We start from the raw sequence: 18,353 nt of genomic DNA, 5'->3' as shown, positions 1-18,353 counted from the left end.
GCGTTTGTATATATATATATATGTACATATTGTATATACCTTTTATATTTGTGTTAAACGTAAGCATACATGCACATGGCATGATATATTACTCATACATCGAAGCCACTTGTGAATAAAAGCAAATAGCTGTACGCCTGTATATGTCCAGTCTCAGGATTAACCTTAACCTCGAGGAGGTTAATCCTGAAATTGTACCTTTTTGGATTAGGATTAAATACCTCCTTTGGCAAGATGGGAAACGTGTCAACGCCGCTAATTGTAGGAAAGTCTCAACCTTTCGTAACTAATATATATATATATATATATATATATATATATATATATAATATATATATATAAATTTTTTTTTTTCATGTCTATCTGCCTGTGGTGTTTGCGCATGGTAATACTGCGTCCCGGGCTTTAAATAATATCCTATTTCGAATATTATCGGTGTAATTCGCATACAGTAAATTATTAAAACACTTTTCAGTTGCAAATGTACACCCAGATATCCTTTTATTTACCTAAAACTTACACATGGCGTAATTATTTAAAGCCCGGGACGCAGTGTTACCATGCAAAAACATCACAGACAGAAGGACAAAAACAGAGTATAAAGTATAACTAAGGTCCTGGGTGAAAATATTTGTTACCGTATTAATAGGAGTGAGTTAAAATTGGAGACCCCCACCGCCGTCTCTCTCTCTCTCTCTCTCTCTCTCTCTCTCTCTCTCTCTCTCTCTCTCTCTCTCTCTCTCTCTCTCTCTCTCGTAAACCACGTGGGAATTAATGAAGCGCACTATTATAGTTATGATTTTCGTGAGGAAACTTAACAGCTACCTTAGGCTCATCATTTACTGAGAATCCAATAACAATTCGTAATATATATATTACAAATAAATTGAAACAAGTTGAATGAAATTCTCCTATATAAATTTAAAGTTCAGATGAAGAGTAGGCCTAAACACCATGGATGAAAAGCCCATGAGAAAAGTTCATAAAATACGTAAGAAATGCATAGCTTCGTGGAAAAAATCGGAAATAGAATAAGTAATCTGTATAATGCTGTTTTTAGTATGCTTGTAGTTAAAAGGGGAAAGCGGATGCAATTAATGCCTTTTGTGTCAAGTTGACAATGAATACACTACGTTCAGTCTATCCAAACTTGACATTATAGACCAAGGTCTATACCCATATATAGACCTAGTGTTTCAGGCATATCAGTTGCATTACCCGTGCAGTCCTGTTTGGTAGACATTTTTACATTCACATTGTGTTCATTTTCATCGATTACCGTTTTCATTGATAACAAAAACAATATTGAATTTATAAGTTACGGTGTCTGATCAGTTATTGAATGGTGCAATAGTTGAAGCAAGAATGCCGACACCAAACGTCTTCAGTTACTTGCTTGGCCATGCATCGACTTTCACTTTCTCAGAGATGCCCGCTTCGAATATTTGGGTGGCTGCCATTGAACACCGGACAAGTACTTTATAAAGGCATAGTTACATTCTAATTTTATTTATTATATTATAATAATAAAAAAAATGGCGGCTGGAACAATACAATTTGTTGAAAAGGTAATGGAGTTGACGACACCTGAATAAAGTTCGTCTCTCTCTCTCTCTCTCTCTCTCTCTCTCTCTCTCTCTCTCTCTCTCTCTCTCTCTCTCTCTCTCTCTCTTCTCTCCCCTCCTCCCTCTTCTCTCTCTCTCTCTCTCTCTCTCTCATGGCAGTTTGGCTTTTGTACATAGATTTGTCCTCCTCTATTATCTCCCGTGTGGTCTAGTGGCTAGGATACGCGGCTCTCACCCGCGAGGCCCGGGTTCGATTCCCAGCACGGGAAATAGTTTTCGGAATTTGGTTGCATAGGTATGAGAACGAAAGCCCAGAGATCCGTGTAAGTCACGGTTGCATTTCGTTGCTGTCTGACCAAAGTAAAAACGAAAAGAGAAATGGTTTGTGAATTCAGCAATGATCAAACACGATTATAATAATAAATGATTGAATTGTTCTTGTGTTTTAGCTAATGCGTGTTTTTGTATATGTGTATGTTTTACCAGCTTGCTTATTCTTAACGTAAATATGTGCAATTGCTATACATTTATTTACTTGCCGGTAATACAAGATTGGTTGTGGGTAATTCAATATATGTTGCTTGTTGTGTTGTTTGAAATGATTAAGTATATATATATATATATATGTCTGTTTGTATGCTATACAAATCCACATTTCTTGACCAATTTTGATGCGATTTTAAATATGTCAATATCAAACCGGTAAAGGTCATGGTGAAAACAATTAAAATCAGACCATTGGTTGGGTAAAGGACATTGTGGGAAAGAGGTGAAATGTCAAAATTTCCAAAGACAACAGATATTGATTTCTAATCCATAGTTTTCGATGTTGCTGAGAAGAATAGTGACTCTCCTGATGCTCATCTAAGTCTTAGTTCAGCCCCTATAGGAAGGTGGTTGGGAATGAGTGACATGTAAAAATAACTAAAAGCAACAGATATTAGATTTATTCCACAGTTTTTGAGGTTGTTGAGATGAACGGTGACATTCTTGATGCCCTTTAAGTCCAAGTTCAGCCCTAGATTAACTGAAAACTACTATGGATTAGTGTCTAATGCCTTGTATTTTGGCAAGCCATCACTATGTATACACTTTTGAGCAAGTAATGCTACTTTATCACAGTGTTTGGGAAAATATTTTCCCGTGCCGGGAATCGAACCCGGGCCTCGCGGGTGAGAGCCGCGTATCCTAGCCACTAGACCACACGGGAAGTAGTCTTTGTTCTTAGAGGGTAATTACTGGAAATCTTGAAACACTAACAGTCTGCTGGTCATCACTTTGGCCTGTTTGTCAGTGTTGTTCTTTACTCTCTTTCAAGGTGTTGTGTCTTGATTAGTAGCATACCATGGAGTGTACGGTTCTCTTGAGAGGTTTTCTCTACCTATGGTACCAAATCTTTTGACTTTAGTAGTCCTGTTTTTGTTGTTTCATGTTGACAAAGAAATAATGGTTTCAGAACTGGAAGTGAATACACAAGTAAGATACCTTCAAGTTTATACTTAAGAGTTAGTAGTGTTCTTTGAAGGCTTAGAGTGCCGTGTTAATTTTCCAAAAATTATGCTAGAAGAAAAAATGTGGTAACTGACTTAAATGCCTACACAGTATTTTAAAATTATTCATTATTGAGCTACATTTAGTGGAAATGCATGCCACCCATGCAGTCCATATCCAAATGTTTATATTTATCTCAAGTTAGCCTGTAAGGGTAGAAAGAAGTGTTTCAAGGTGGAATTTCGGAATTTAACATGCTGCATATGTTGTGTGTTTAAGGGGAATTCCTAATAAGATATGTGAGGGGGATGAATTGGCTGAATCATGCTTCATCAGGTAGCGTGGCCGAGCGGTCTAAGGCGCTGGTTTAAGGCACCAGTCTCTTCGGGGGCGTGGGTTCGAATCCCACCGCTGCCATGGAGTTTTCATAAGGATACCATACAGTAGTGCTTTTCCTAATCATGATGTTTACTTTTAGTCCCTTGTCTAACCCTGACATGACCAAATAAGATAAGAGGGCAGGAATGGACTAAGCGGGTGAGAGTCGCGTATCCTAGCTACTAGACCACACGGGAGATGGTCTTTGTTCTTGGAAGGCAATTACTGGAAATGTTGGTAACACTGTTCCGTGGTCATCACTTTGGTTTATTTATCAGTTAGTTCTTTAACATATTTCAAAGTGCTCTTTCTTGATTAGTAGCATACCTTGGAGAGTAGTTTTCTGAGAGGTTTTCTCCACCTACAGTACCAAACCATTTGACTGAATTTGTCCTGTGTTTAGTGTTTTAGGTTGACAAAGAATTAATAGTTCAGAAATGTAAATGAGTAACCAAGTATTAGAACTGCAAAATTTATGTTTATTTATTGCTTTACCATGAAGGCTTAGGATACTGCATAAATTTTAGAAGAATAATGATAGAAGAAAGAGTATACTAACTGATGTAAATGCCTAGACAGTGTCTCAGATTTATTCATTATTCTGGTACATTTTGAGGAAAAACTTGCCGGCCATAGAGTCCATATCCAATATTGTTTTATATATATTTCAAGTTAGCTTTTAAGGATAGAAAGATGTTTCAAAGAAGATATTTGAAATTTAACACGCTGCATATCTTATTGGTGGTGTAGGAACTGATTTGCTGAAACGTGCTTCATCAGGTAGCATGCTGAGCGGTCTAAGGTGCTGGTTTAAAGCACCAGTGTCTTTGGGGACGTGGGTTCAAATCCCACTGCTGACATAGAATTTTCATACGAATACTGTTCTGTCTTTCCTAATGATATGGTATACCATACAAAGTTGTGTGATCATCCTTCCAAAAGAAAAGATTGCAGGAATAATTGTATGGAAGGCAAGTGAGATAATACTTGACATTAATTAGCCAGCTGTCTTGTACTTAATGTAGCAGCCCACTACAGTCCATTTTTACTAATTCCATAGGAAAATATTTTCCCGTGCCGGGAATCGAACCCGGGCCTCGCGGGTGAGAGCCGCGTATCCTAGCCACTAGACCACACGGGAGGTGTTCTTAATTTTTAGAAGGTAATTACTGGTAATGGTGGTAACACTGGTTTGTTCTGGCCATCACTTTGGCCTGTTTATCAGCCTGGTTCTCTAGCTTTTTCTAAGATGTGGTATTGTGATACATGGTATATATACCTTGTAGCAGTGTTCTCTAAGAGGTGGTATCTACGTATGGTACCAAATCTTTAGCTATATAGAGTTAATACTTTGAAGGCCTTCTGCACTTTATTAATTTTGGAAGACTAATGCCAGCAAAATAAGTATTTAATATTTATTAATAAAAAACTAAATTTTGTTGTAAAACATGAAAATGATTGAGTCCTTCTACACAAAATATTTTATATTTTTCAAATTTGCATTTAACGGTAGACTTGTTATTGAGGGAATTTGGAATTCAACACTGCATATTTTATGTTTAGTATGAATTCTGATGTTTCGAGGATGTCTTGTCTGAAACATGCTTGATTAGATTAGGTCGTGTAGCCATGCAGTACAAGGCTTTGGTTTTAGGTACCAGTCTTTTTTAGGTGCGTGTGTTTGGATCCAACTGCTTTCATACAATTTTCATAATACTGTACAATACATTGGTTTGTCTCATAACAATATAGTATATACAAATCTGTGTGTTTTCATTCCCGTATCAAACAGTCCTGTGCTGAAAATTATATGTATGTATATACAGGCAGTCACCGGGTTACGATGGGGGTTCTGTTCTTGAGACGCGTTGTAACCCGAAAATCGTCGTAAGCCGGAACATCATAAAAAATAGTACTAAAAAAACCTTACTTTTAATGCTTTGGATGCATTGAAAACTGTAAACTGCATTCTTATGGCATTTTTTCATAAAAAAAAACTTGAAATATTGATTATTTTGCATTTTTGGTGTCTTATTTCTTCTGCCAGATGAGCGCAGTAGGTGTTGTAACCCTGGAACATGCGTCGTAACCCTGGAAATAATTTCTGATTAATATAATTGGGAAGCACCTTAACCTCGGAACGTCGTAAGCCAAACCCATCGTAACCTGGGGACTACCTGTATATATATATTATATATATATATATATATATTATATATATATATATATATATATATATATATATATATATATGATTAATTTCTTTTTAGCATAAGTAAAAAAACTAAGTTGGCTTTCCTCCTAAAAGAATGTAGGAGTCATAGCTGGATGATGGTGGATACATTTATTTATGTAGAGCACAGTTCTGTGTATACTAGATATAAACAGTATTTCATTTTATATCTTGACATAATTCACTGCACATCTTTTATTTTAGTTGCAATACACTTTTATTAACTATTTTAACTATTTCTATTATCACATAGTATGCTGGAAAATATTTCCCATGCCGGGAATCAAACCCAGGCCTCGCGAGTGAGAGTTGCGTATACTGGCCACTAGACCACACAGGATGTAGTCTTTTTTTTCTTAGAAAGTAATTACTTGAAATGTTGGTAACACTGTTAAGTTAACGGCGCTAACAACACATGCAGCTCCGTAACTTGGTGTTGCACCAAGTCACAGCGCCATTAACTTGATACTCAAAAGTGCTTTTGGTGTCGTAACTTGATGCAACATCAAGTTACAAAGCTGTAAAATGCTGTTAACGGCTGAAAAAGCACAGTAAGTTATTGGCGCTGTAAGTTGAGGACGCACTGTAGTTAATAAAATATTTTGTAAGGGCCAGCTGCAATAAGTAGACCAATGTAACTTCAAATAATGCAATAATATAGCAAAACTACAGCATACAATAATGAAAAGTTCATAAATACTATACTTAGTTCAAAATAAAAGAAATCTGCGCAAAAGAGAAGAGAAAGAGAGCTCTTTCAGTGCACATAAATTATTCTTTAAATGACATTTAAAGAATGCCAATTAAAGAATAGGTAAAATGTAAGAAAAACTTTACTGTTTAAAAGAAGACAAACGAGCATACTAATGACTGGAAGTGAAGAAAAAACGATCCAAAATTATGAATTTACATAAAAAGGAGGGAGAAGAGTTGTCTGGTGATAGTTAATATTTGAATTTAATTTGATTTATGATCACATGTCTTTATTTATGATGGTAAATTTTCTAAAGGAAGAGTTAGCACTAAACTCCATTGTTTACAAGGAAAACAATACCAGGAAATACCAGCGAGGATTATAACTGGTTAAGGTCTTAAGAAGGAAAGGGTATCGACAATCCACGAGTTACCTTCAAGAAATGGAGATATACCAATTCTGTAAGGTAATTGGGTGCCCCCTTTGACCATAAACTATGGTTCCTGCAGATCAGTTCAGTTGACCTCTTACCTTTTTTGATCAGGTTAGGATGAGACAATTGCCCTGAACTTTGCATATACTATATCATTAGGAAAGACTTGAATAGTATGGCAGCAGTGGGATTTCGAACCCAGGCCCCAGAGAAGGCAGGTGCCTTGACCACTTGGTCACACTACCTGATGAAACATGTTTTAGCCAATTAGTCCCCCCTCACATATCTTATTAAGAAAGGAGATAATATTATGTGAGGGTGTTCTCAATGGATGAAACTTTGTCTGGCATGACCAAAAAAGGTCAGAAGGCAAGGTAGACTAAGTGGAGAAAACAAACTGAGCTTCCTTCCAAAAGAAATAATGTACGGAAAATGGTTTATGGAATACAACTTAGATACAGTCCTGTATGCACTAGAGTTAAATTTTATTTTTTAGATTTAAATGAATTCCCCATCTGTCTAGTAGAACTAATTCTGCAGAAAAATATTTTCCCGTGCCGGGAATCGAACCCGGGCCTCGCGGGTGAGAGCCGCGTATCCTAGCCACTAGACCACACAGGATGTGGTCTTTGTTCTTGGAAGGTAATTACTGGAAATGTTGGTAAAACTGGTATTTTCTGGTCTTTACTTCTGTGTAACAGTCTTGTTCGTTAACATCTTTAAGGTGTTCTCTCTTGATTAATGGCATACCATGGAGTGTATGGTTCTCTGATAGGTTTTCTTTACTTACAACACTGAATCAGTTTACTTAGGTTGTCCTGTGTCTTTCAAGTTGACAAAAAAAAGTTTAGATCTGTAGTGAGAACTGCAAAATTTATGGTTAGCATTATTGCTGTACCTACCTTGAAGGCTTTGGTCACTGTTAATTTTAGAAGAAAAAATTTTTAGAGAAAAAATGTGCTAACTGACATGCGTACACTGTGAAGATGAGAGAGAGAGAGAGTTATCTGGGTACTGATGCTTTATTGCACGAGAGTAGGGTATAGTACATTGACAGGTGTGGATGGACATGTAGTACCTGGGTCAGGGCAACAGAGGTCCGAGCTCAGGAATCGATAATTTGTGTTTCTTTACTTACAATTGAGAATATACACAGACATAGTCTGTGTGCATACATGATATTTACATTGACAGAAAGGACAGAGAATTCTACATCGAATGACATAAGTTGGAAATTAGGAAGTTGTTTAAATAACAAAGTATCAAAAGGAGAATGTCCTTACAAGTACTCCCCTGCAAGACAATTATTATGAAATAATGATTGGAAGATCAAATACAATGAGATGAGGAACTTCTAGTCGCAGTATCGCCACAGAGGCAGGAGTCGACCCAGTGTCCTTGAGATCACTTGTTGTGGAGCATAATTGACAACCAAGTCCTTCTGCATTTTGGCTGACGGGATGCCTCCCCTGGCAGTGCCAGGGGCGTTTGACTGTTGTTTGCGGGCGTCCATGGCCGTGGAGTGACGTGCTGGGAGTTTTGAGAGCAGCCTTGTTTTATGGAGATATGCTGGGGGGCCCTGCCAGTTCTTCCCTGGTGTCATCCTCGTCCATTTGGTAGGCCAAGGAGGCCCACAGGTGCGGCAGAAGCATTGGGTGTGCGGCAGCAGCGTCAGGTGTGCGGCAGTGCTGTGGAGCGTCGTGCCCATCAGGCGGACCAAGGAGGTCCACAGGTGAGGCAGTGGTGTCAGGTGTGCTGTGGAATGTAGCACTGCATATTTTGTGTATAAGATGAGTTCCTCATAATATATGTGATGAGGTTCTGAATGGTTGAAACATACTTCATCAGGTAGCATGGCCGAGCGGTCCAAGGCGCTGGTTTAAGGCACCAGTCTCTTCGGGGGCGTGGGTTCGAATCCCACCCACTGCCATAGTTTTCTTAAGCATACTATTCAGTCTTCCCTAATGAAGTAGTACATACAGTCATGAGTAATTTCAGCTCCTGGTCTAACCCTGACCTGACCAAAAGTGAGAGGACAGGAATGGACTAAGTGGGAAATTAACTGATCTTCCTTCCAAAAAAAAGCATGCAAGAATCATATTGTATTCTAGCAGACATTTACAATACACTTTATTAACAACCAATTCCATAGGAAAATATTTTCCCGTGCCGGGAATCGAACCCGGGCCTCGCGGGTGAGAGCCGCGTATCCTAGCCACTAGACCACACGGGATGTGGTCTTTGTTCTTGGAAGGTAATTACTGGAAATGTTGGTAACACTGTTACCTTGCGGTCATCACTTTGGTTTGTTTTCCAGTTAGTTCTTTAACTTCTTTCAAGGTGCTCTGTCTGGACTAGTATCTTGATTAGTAGCATACCATGGAGAGAGTAGTTTTCTGAGTGGTTATCTCCACCTGTGGTACCAAACCTTTTGACTTTTGTTGTCCTGTGTTTAATGTTTTAGGTTGACAAAGAATTAATGGTTTCAGAACTCTGAATTTATAGCCAAGTATGAGAATTAAAAAATTTATATTTAGTTAGTGATGTACCATGAAGACATAAGGCTCCAAGTTAATTTCGGAATAATATTGATAGAAGAAAAAAATTTGCTAACTGATGTAAATTCAGGAACATTTTGAGGAAAAACATGCATATTAAAGAGTCCATATCCAAATGGTTTTTTGTATATTATTTTCAAGTTAGCCTTTAAGAATACACAGATGTTTCAATGTGGATGTTTGGAATTTAATGTGCTGCATATTTTATGTGAGGGGGACTGATTGGCAGAAACATGTTTCATCAGGTAGCGTGGCTGAGCGGTCTAAGGCGCTGGTTTAAGGCACCAGTCTCTTCGGGGGCGTGGGTTCGAATCCCACTGCTGCCATAGAATTTTCATAAGAGTACTATTCACTCTTTCCTAATGATATATTACAAACAGAGGTGTGTGTAATTTCAGGCCATTGTCTGACCTGACCTAAAAAGGTAAGTGAAAAACGAACTGAGCTTCCTTCCAAAAGAAAGAATGTAGGGAAATTTGTTTATGGAATACAACTAGATATCTGGAGTACAAGTCCTATTTGCATTTTTTAAGTCTAAATGACTTCCCCATCTGTCTAGTATTGTAGCAGACAATTACAATACACATTTGATAACTAATTCTGCACTAAAATATTTTCCCGTGCCGGGAATCGAACCCGGGCCTCGCGGGTGAGAGCAGCGTATCCTAGTCACTAGACCACACGGGAGATGGTCTTTGATTTTGGAAGGTAATTACTGGAAATATTGGTAACACTGTTACGTTGTGGTCATTAATCTGGTTTCTTTTGTCAGTTAATTCTTTAATATCTCTCAAGATGTTCTGTCTGAACTAGTATCTTGATTAGTAGCATACAATGGAGTGTAATTTTCTGAGAGGTTTTCTCTACCTATGGTACCAAAACTTTTGAGTTGGTGTTGTCCTGTATTTTATGTTTTCGGTTGACAAAGAATTAATGGTTTCAGAACTGGAAATTTATAGCCAAGTATGAGAATTGCAAAATTTATATTTAAGAGTTAGTGTTGTACCATTTGGACATAGGGCTCTTGAGTTAATTTTTGGAGAATAGTGTTAGAAGAAAAAATTTACTAACTGATGTAAATGCCTACAGAGAGTTTCAAAAGTATTCATTATCAGGAACATTGTGAGGAAAGACATGCCTATTATAGTCCATAACCAAATTGTTTTTGTATATTATTTCAAGTTAGCCTTTAAGGATAGACAGATGTTTCGATGTGGATATTTGGAATTTAACTGCATATTTTACGTAAGGGGGGGGGGGACCGATTGGCAGAAATGTGTTTCATCAGGTAGCGTGGCCGAGCGGTCTAAGGCGCTGGTTTAAGGCACCAGTCTCTTCGGGGGCGTGGGTTCGAATCCCACTGCTGCCATAGAATTTTCATAAGAATACTATTCACTCTTTCCTAATGATATATTACAAACAGAGGTGTGTGTAATTTCAGGCCATTGTCTGACCTGACCTATAAAGGTAATAAGGCAAGGTAGATTAAGTGAAAACCTAACTGAGCTTCCTTCCAGAAGAAAGAATGTAGGGAAAATTGTGTTGGAATCCAACTAGATATCTGGAGTACAGTCCTCTATGCACTAGAGATGTATTGCATTTTTTAAGTCTAAATGACTTCCTCATCTGTCTAGTATTGTAGCAGACAATTTACAATACACTTTTCAAAACCAATTCTGCAGAAAAATATTTTCCCGTGCCGGGAATCGAACCCGGGCCTCGCGGGTGAGAGCCGCGTATCCTAGCCACTAGACCACACGGGATGTGGTCTTTGTTTGCCGAAGGTAATTACTGGAAATGTTGGTAACACTGTTACGTGGTAGTCATGAATTTGGATTGTTTATCAGTTAGTTCTTTAACATCTTTCAAGGTGTTCTGTCTTGACTAGTATCTTTAGTAGCATACCATCCAGAATGTAGTTTTCTGAGAGGTTTCTTCTACCTGTGGTACCAAACCTTTTGAGTTTTGTTGTCTTGTGTTTAATGTTTTAGGTGACAAAAAATAAATGGTTTTAGGACTATAAATTTATGACCAAGTGTGAGAATTGCAAAATTTATATTTTTTCTTAATGATGTACCATGAAGACATAGGGGTCCGAGTTAATTCTGGAAGAATAATGATAGAAGAACAAATTTACTAACTGATATAGATGCCTACACAGTGTTTTGAATGTATTCATTATTCATGAACATTTTGAGGAACATGATGTCAATCATAGAGTGCATATGCAAATGGTTTTTTATGTTTCAAGTTAGCCTTTAAGGATAGACAGATGTTTCAATGTGGAAATTTGGAATTTAATACGCTGCATATTTTACATTAGAGGGACTGATTGGCAGAAACATGTTTCACTTTGGTAGTATGGCCAATCGGTCTAAGGTGCTGGTATAAGGCACCTGTCTCTTTGGGGGCATGGGTTAGAATCCCACCGCTGCCATAGAGTTTTCTTAAGAATCCTCTTCAGCCTTTCTTGATGATGTAGTACATAGAAATTTGTGAGTAATTTCAGTCCCTGGTCTAACCCTGACCTGGCCAGAAATGATAAGAAGACAGGAATGGACTACATGGGAAATCAATTGATGTCTATAAAAAAAGAAAAATCAGTTTATGGAATACTTAAGATATCTAAAGTACAGTCCTGTACTCACTAAAGATATATTGTGTTTCATATCTTGACAATAATTTGCTATCAATCCTCTATTCTAGCAGCCATTTACAATATTTTTTTATTAACCAATTCATAGGAAAATAATTTCCCGTGCCGGGAATCGAACCCGGGCCTCGCGGGTGAGAGCCGCGTATCCTAGCCACTAGACCACACGGGAGATGGTCTTTGTTATTGAAGGTAATTACTGGAAATGTTGGTAACATAGTTACGTGGTGGTCATCACTTTGGTTTGTTTTCCAGTTAGTTCTTCAACATCTTTCAAGGTGTTCTGTCTTGACTAGTATCTTGATTAGTAGCATACCATGGAGTGTGTAGTTTTCTGAGAAGTTATCTGTACCTTTACAAAACCATTTGACTTGTGTTGTCCTGTGTTTAATGTTTTATGTTGACAAAGAATTAAAGGTTTCAGAACTATGAATTTATAGCCAAGTATGAGAATTGCTAAATCTAAATTTAGTTAGTGATGTACCATAAAGACATAGGGGTCCTAGTTAATTTTGGAAGAATAATGATAGAAGAAAAAATGAACTAACTGATGTAAAATGCCTACATTGTGTTTCAAATGTATTCATTATTCAGGAAAATGTTTAGGAAAAAAAGCTAATTATAGAGTTCATATCCAAATGGTTTTTTATATATTACAAATTAGCCTTTAAGGATAGACAGATGTTTCAGTGTGGATATTTGGAATTTAACGCTGCATATTTCACGTAAGGAGGACTGATTGGCAGAAACATGTTTCATCAGGTAGCTTGGCCGTACGGTCTAAGGTGCTGGTTTAAGGCACCAGTCTCTTTAGGGGCGTGGGTTCGAATCCCACCGCTGCCGTAGAATTTTCATAAGAGTACTATTCACTCTTTCCTAATGATATATTACAAACAGAGGTGTGTGTAATTTCAGGCCATTGTCTGACCTGACCTCTTAAGGTAAGAAGGCAAGGTAGACTAAGTGAAAAATGAACTGAGCTTCCTTCCAAAAGAAAGAAGTAGGGAAAATTGTTTATGGAATACAACTTAGATATCTGGAGTACAAGTCTTATATGCACTAGAGATGTATTGCATTTTTTAAACCTAAATGACTTCCCCCATCTGTCTAGTCTTGTAGCAGACAATTACAATACACATTTGATAACTAACTCTGCAGAAAAATAATTTCCCGTGCCGGGAATCGAACCCGGGCCTCGCGGGTGAGAGCCGCGTATCCTAGCCACTAGACCACACGGGATGTGGTCTTTGTTAGGCGAAGGTAATTACTGGAAATGTTGGTAACACTGGTATTTTCTGGTCTTTACTTTCAACTGTGCATCAATCAGTCTTGTTCGTTAGCATCTTTAAGGTGTTCTCTCATTATTAGCAGCATACTATGGAGTGTATGGTTCTCTTGAGAGGTTTTCTTTACTTACAGTACCAAATCTTTTGACTTAGGTTGTCGTCCAGTGTCTGATGTTTCTAGTTGACACAGAAATAATGGATTCAGATCTAATTATATGTGAACTGCAAAATTTGTTTAGAGTTGTTGCTGTACTTATATGTACCTTCAAGGCTTTGGGCACTGTTAATTTTGGAAGAAAAATTTGAAAAGTAGAAATGTTGTGAGGTGTGGACAAAGAGGCAGGTAGAAGCGTACTGATCTTTATTATAGGTAGGGAAATTCAAATATACAGCATGCGTGCGGAAATGTGGTATCCGACCCGCAAGAGAGTAAAAGTGGGTCGGCGAGAGCCGATTTGTGTTTCTTGCGAGACATATAACTTAGAATATAAAAGTACATAAAATATGATCTTACAAGATATATACATTGGCGGAAAGCCCGCTGAACGCTCTCGAGGAGGGAAGTAAGAACAACGCGATTGTAGAATTATATATAGAGGAATTTGCAATAAGGCGTTGTCCTGACAAATACTCCTCCCCCCCCTCCCCCAAGACAATAATTAGGGCATAATTATTGGATGATTTTTTAGTGCTTTTGATCGCTACTCGCGGAAGCGAGCGGGCCAACGGAGGCGGCCCCGGGTGCGCGAGATCAGCTGCTGTGGTAGATCCTCTGCCTCAGAGTCCTCGGGGATTTTTGGGGACGGGATGCCTCCCCTGAGGTGATCCTCGGGGTGTTCAACCGTCTTCCGAGGGCGGCTGCGGCTGCGACTGAGTGGTTTGGCGATCAGTTTGGTTTGCCGAGGAGGCGTGAGGCGCCCTATGGGATCCGCTTCGGCGTACTCTTCGTCCATAAGGAAAGCTGGTTTTAGCCGGTCGATCGTAACCCAGTCCTCGCGACCATTTATGGATATGAAGTACGCCTTGTCGATGAGTCGGAGGACGCGGAAGGGGCCTTGGTAGGGTCTCGTTAGTGGCGGGCGTCGTCCCTGATGAAGACGTGTTTGCAGGACGATAGGGCCTTCGGGAGGAAGTGTTCGGTTCTGTCAGGGAAGGTCTTGATGCAGGGCGTGAATTTTCCGGCGGATTCCCGAAGTCTGGTGATGGAGACCTCTGTGTCGTCGGCGTTGGTCGGGAAGAACTCGCCTGGGACTGCCAATGTTTCCCCGTATACCTTCTCTGCAGGTGATGCTTCGCCGTTCGCCCGATGGGCGGTCCGGAGGCCGAGGAGGACCCACGGTAGTTGGCTCTTCCAATCCTCGCTGGTGCAGCGTGCCATTAGGGAAGCCTTGAGAGATCGGTGGACCCTTTCCATCATGCCGTTAGCCGCTGGGTTGTAGGCGGTGGCCAGGGCGGTCCACAACTCTGACAGGAAAACGGGTCCACGGTCCGTCGTGATATCATCCGGCACTCCGAATCGATGTGGGAAATTAACTGATGTCCCTTCCAAAAGAAAGAATGCAAGAATCATAGTATATAGAATACAACCAAGATGTCTAGAGTACACTCCTGTACACACTAAATATATATAGTGTTTCATATCTTGACATTAATTTGCTAATCTATCTTGTATTCTAGCAGACATTTACAATATACTTTATTAACCAATTCCATAGGAAAATATATTCCTGTGCCGGGAATCGAACCCGGGCCTCGCGGGTGAGAGCCGCGTATCCTAGCCACTAGACCACACGGGAGATGGTCTTTGATCGTGGAAGGCAATTTCTGGAAATGTTGGTAACACTGTTACATGGTGGTCATCAATTTGGTTGCTTTTGTCAGTTAATTCTTTAACATCTTTTAAGATGTTCTGTCCTGACTAGTATTTTGATTAGTAGCATACCATGGAGAGTGTAATTTTCTGAGAGGTTTTCTCTACCTATGGTACCAAAACTTTTGACTTGGTGTTGTCCTGTATTTAATGTTTTAGGTTGACAAAGAATTAATGGTTTCAGAACTGGAATTTTATAGCCAAGTATGAGAATTGCAAAATTTATATTTAAGAGTTAGTGTTGTACCATTTGGACATAGGACTCCGAGTTAATTTTTGGAGAATAATGTTAGAAGAAAAAATTTACTAACTGATGTAAATGCCAACAGAGAGTTTCAAAAGTATTCATTATTCAGGAACATTATGAGGAAAGACATGCCTATTATCGAGTCCATAACCAAATGGTTTTTGTATATTATTTCAAGTTAGCCTTTAAGGATAGACAGATGTTTCAATGTGGATATTTGGAATTTAACGCTGCATATTTTACGTGAGGGGGACTGAATGGCAGAAACATGTTTCATCAGGTAGCGTGGCCGAGCGGTCTAAGGCGCTGGTTTAAGGCACCAGTCTCTTCGGGGGCGTGGGTTCGAATCCCACCGCTGCCATAGAATTTTCATAACAATACTATTCACTCTTTCCTAATGATATATTACAAACAGAAGTGTGTGTAATTTCAGGCCATTTTCTGACCTGACCTAAAAAGGTATGAAGGCAAGGTAGACTAAGTGAAAAATGAACTGAGCTTCCCTCCAGGAGAAAGAATGTAGGGAAAATTGTTTATGGAATACAACTTAGAAATCTGGAGTACAAGTCCTATTGCACTAGAGATGTATTGCATTTTTTAAGTCTAAATGACTTCCCCATCTGTCTAGTATTGTAAGAGACAATTAATATACACATTTGATAACTAATTTTGCAGAAAAGTATTTTCCCGTGCCGGGAATCGAACCCGGGCCTCGCGGGTGAGAGCCGCGTATCCTAGCCACTAGACCACACGGGATGTGGTCTTTGTTAGCCGAAGGTAATTACTGGAAATATTGGTAACACTGGTATTTTCTGGTCTACTTTCAACTGTGTATCATTCTTGTTCGTTAACATCTTTAACCCTTACTGGAGGGATAAATATGATATGCAGCTCCTCAGGCTGGGTAAACTTTGAGGTCAGTCAATTTACAAAAAAAAAAAAAAAAGTCAATGTAAAGGGGAAGATATGCAAATGTACATGGTGAAAGAAAAAAAAGAATATGACTATTTACAACACCTAGTGGGTCCTCTTTTATTAGACAGTCGTAAATTTTACCAACTAGTGTGTTTTTTCTAGGAAATGAATATATTTATTTTGTAAAATTATAATTACTGCTCACACAATATCAAAACAGTTAAGAATAAAAGCAGTAACATTCTTAGCATATTTGTTGAAAAATATTTTCGTAATTTACTGAGAACGAAGATTAAATACCTTTTTTTTTACTTCATGTTTTTTCTAATATATCTTAGCAATTTTCTTTGTAAAATTACATTTACGACTGACATAGTATTGTAAAATACAAAACAAAAAACAGCAGCAACCCCTTGGTATATTTACGAGTAAATTTACAAAAAGATGTCATATGAGAGAGAGAGAGAGAGAGGAGAGGAGAGGAGAGAGGAACCAGAGAGAGAGGCGAGAGAGAGAGAGAGAGAGAGAGAGAGAGAGAGAGAAGAGAGAACATTCCCCCTTCAAATCATAAGCACTACTGAAGTCATGAGACGCCCACACTCGTGATCTAGTCAGTATAAAAATTTCCATATGAATTTATGGGTAGAAAAGTATTGGCACCTCTTTCCTAATTCTTCCAAATTGATGGTGTCCATTGAGTGTTGAAGTGTTCCCTCTTCATTAGCAGCATACCATGGAGTGTGTGGTTCTCAGAGAGGTTTTCTTTACTTACAATACCAAGTCTTTTAACTTAGGTTGTCCCGTGTCTGATGTTTCATGTCGACAGAGAAATAATGGTTTCAGAACTGTAATTGATTATACTCCCAAGTATGTGAACTGCAGAATTTATAGTTATAGTTATTGCTGTACCTTGAAGGCTTCGGGCACTGTTAATTTTGGAAGAAAAATTTTAGAAAGAAAATGTGCTAACTGACATATGTTTACACAGTGTCAAATGTATTCATTATTAAGCTACAGTTAATGGACAAACATGCCAAATACATATAGAGCCCATATCCAGAATTTATTTTTATATAAAGTAGCCACTAAGGTTAGGAAGACTTGTTTCGATGTGGAAATTTGGAAAGTAACATATTGCATGTTTTGGTATAAGATGAAGTCCACAAAAGATATGTGAGGGGTTTCTGAATGGCTGAAACATGTTTCATCAGGTAGCGTGGCCGAGCGGTCTAAGGCGCTGGTTTAAGGCACCAGTCTCTTTTGGGGGCGTGGGTTCGAATCCCACTGCTGCCATAGGGTTTTCTTAAGAATCCTTTTAAGTCTTTCCTAATGATGTAATACATACAAAGATGTAATTTCAGTCCTTGATCTAACCCTGACCTAATGTCGCTTCCACAAGAAAGACTGCAAGAATCATAGTTTATGGAATATATACAACAAATATATAGAGTACAATCCTGTACAAACTAAAGATATATTGTTTCATATCTTGACGTTAATATGCTATCTATCTTGTATTTTATCAGACATTTACATTCATTTTATTAAGCAATTCTGTAGGAAAATATCTTCCCGTGCCGGGAATCTAACCCGGGCCTCGCGGGTGAGAGCCGCGTATCCTAGCCACTAGACCACACGGGAGATGGTCTTTGTTCTCGGAAGGTAATTACTGGAAATGTTGGTAACACTGTTATGCAGAGGTCATCACTTTGGTTTGTTTATCAGTTGGTTCTTTAACTTCTTTTAAGGTGTTGTCTTGACTAGTATCTTGATTAGTAGCATACCATGGAGTGTGTAGTTTTCTGAGAAGTTATCTGTACCTATGGTACAAAACCTTTTGACTTGTGTTGTACTGTGTTTAATGTTTTAGGTTGACAAAGAATTAAAGATTTCAGAACTATGAATTTATAGGCAAGTATGCCTACACTGTTGCAAATGTATTCAGTATTCAGGAATATTTTTAGAAAAACAAGCTAATTATAGCGTCCATATCCAAATGTTTTTTTTATATATTACAAATTAGCCTTTAA

General features: G+C 38.5%; 17 non-coding genes across 17 annotated transcripts; 6 read left to right on the top strand and 11 right to left on the bottom strand.

Annotated features, from left to right (window-relative positions):
- Nucleotides 1–1,762: 1,762 nt before the first annotated feature.
- Nucleotides 1,763–1,834, top strand: Trnae-cuc (transfer RNA glutamic acid (anticodon CUC)). Its single transcript has one exon. It is a non-coding gene; the product is annotated as a tRNA-Glu (tRNA).
- An 869-nt stretch (nucleotides 1,835–2,703) lies between these two features.
- Nucleotides 2,704–2,775, bottom strand: Trnae-cuc (transfer RNA glutamic acid (anticodon CUC)). Its single transcript has one exon. It is a non-coding gene; the product is annotated as a tRNA-Glu (tRNA).
- Nucleotides 2,776–3,391: 616 nt separating this feature from the next.
- Trnal-aag (transfer RNA leucine (anticodon AAG)) lies at nucleotides 3,392–3,473 on the top strand. Its single transcript has one exon. It is a non-coding gene; the product is annotated as a tRNA-Leu (tRNA).
- A 1,030-nt stretch (nucleotides 3,474–4,503) lies between these two features.
- On the bottom strand, nucleotides 4,504–4,575 carry Trnae-cuc (transfer RNA glutamic acid (anticodon CUC)). The gene has a single exon. It is a non-coding gene; the product is annotated as a tRNA-Glu (tRNA).
- A 2,768-nt stretch (nucleotides 4,576–7,343) lies between these two features.
- Nucleotides 7,344–7,415, bottom strand: Trnae-cuc (transfer RNA glutamic acid (anticodon CUC)). The gene has a single exon. It is a non-coding gene; the product is annotated as a tRNA-Glu (tRNA).
- Nucleotides 7,416–8,955: 1,540 nt separating this feature from the next.
- On the bottom strand, nucleotides 8,956–9,027 carry Trnae-cuc (transfer RNA glutamic acid (anticodon CUC)). Its single transcript has one exon. It is a non-coding gene; the product is annotated as a tRNA-Glu (tRNA).
- Nucleotides 9,028–9,596: 569 nt separating this feature from the next.
- Nucleotides 9,597–9,678, top strand: Trnal-aag (transfer RNA leucine (anticodon AAG)). The gene has a single exon. It is a non-coding gene; the product is annotated as a tRNA-Leu (tRNA).
- A 289-nt stretch (nucleotides 9,679–9,967) lies between these two features.
- On the bottom strand, nucleotides 9,968–10,039 carry Trnae-cuc (transfer RNA glutamic acid (anticodon CUC)). The gene has a single exon. It is a non-coding gene; the product is annotated as a tRNA-Glu (tRNA).
- A 600-nt stretch (nucleotides 10,040–10,639) lies between these two features.
- Nucleotides 10,640–10,721, top strand: Trnal-aag (transfer RNA leucine (anticodon AAG)). Its single transcript has one exon. It is a non-coding gene; the product is annotated as a tRNA-Leu (tRNA).
- A 322-nt stretch (nucleotides 10,722–11,043) lies between these two features.
- Trnae-cuc (transfer RNA glutamic acid (anticodon CUC)) lies at nucleotides 11,044–11,115 on the bottom strand. The gene has a single exon. It is a non-coding gene; the product is annotated as a tRNA-Glu (tRNA).
- A 990-nt stretch (nucleotides 11,116–12,105) lies between these two features.
- On the bottom strand, nucleotides 12,106–12,177 carry Trnae-cuc (transfer RNA glutamic acid (anticodon CUC)). The gene has a single exon. It is a non-coding gene; the product is annotated as a tRNA-Glu (tRNA).
- Nucleotides 12,178–13,172: 995 nt separating this feature from the next.
- On the bottom strand, nucleotides 13,173–13,244 carry Trnae-cuc (transfer RNA glutamic acid (anticodon CUC)). Its single transcript has one exon. It is a non-coding gene; the product is annotated as a tRNA-Glu (tRNA).
- A 1,771-nt stretch (nucleotides 13,245–15,015) lies between these two features.
- On the bottom strand, nucleotides 15,016–15,087 carry Trnae-cuc (transfer RNA glutamic acid (anticodon CUC)). Its single transcript has one exon. It is a non-coding gene; the product is annotated as a tRNA-Glu (tRNA).
- Nucleotides 15,088–15,687: 600 nt separating this feature from the next.
- On the top strand, nucleotides 15,688–15,769 carry Trnal-aag (transfer RNA leucine (anticodon AAG)). The gene has a single exon. It is a non-coding gene; the product is annotated as a tRNA-Leu (tRNA).
- A 323-nt stretch (nucleotides 15,770–16,092) lies between these two features.
- Trnae-cuc (transfer RNA glutamic acid (anticodon CUC)) lies at nucleotides 16,093–16,164 on the bottom strand. The gene has a single exon. It is a non-coding gene; the product is annotated as a tRNA-Glu (tRNA).
- A 1,369-nt stretch (nucleotides 16,165–17,533) lies between these two features.
- Nucleotides 17,534–17,616, top strand: Trnal-aag (transfer RNA leucine (anticodon AAG)). The gene has a single exon. It is a non-coding gene; the product is annotated as a tRNA-Leu (tRNA).
- Nucleotides 17,617–17,892: 276 nt separating this feature from the next.
- Nucleotides 17,893–17,964, bottom strand: Trnae-cuc (transfer RNA glutamic acid (anticodon CUC)). Its single transcript has one exon. It is a non-coding gene; the product is annotated as a tRNA-Glu (tRNA).
- Nucleotides 17,965–18,353: the final 389 nt, after the last annotated feature.

This window comes from Macrobrachium nipponense, chromosome 11 (genome assembly GCF_015104395.2).
Source record: "Macrobrachium nipponense isolate FS-2020 chromosome 11, ASM1510439v2, whole genome shotgun sequence".
Lineage (NCBI taxonomy): Eukaryota > Metazoa > Arthropoda > Malacostraca > Decapoda > Palaemonidae > Macrobrachium > Macrobrachium nipponense.
Note: the sequence above shows the minus strand (reverse complement) of the source record. Positions and strands in the feature narration are given on the sequence as shown.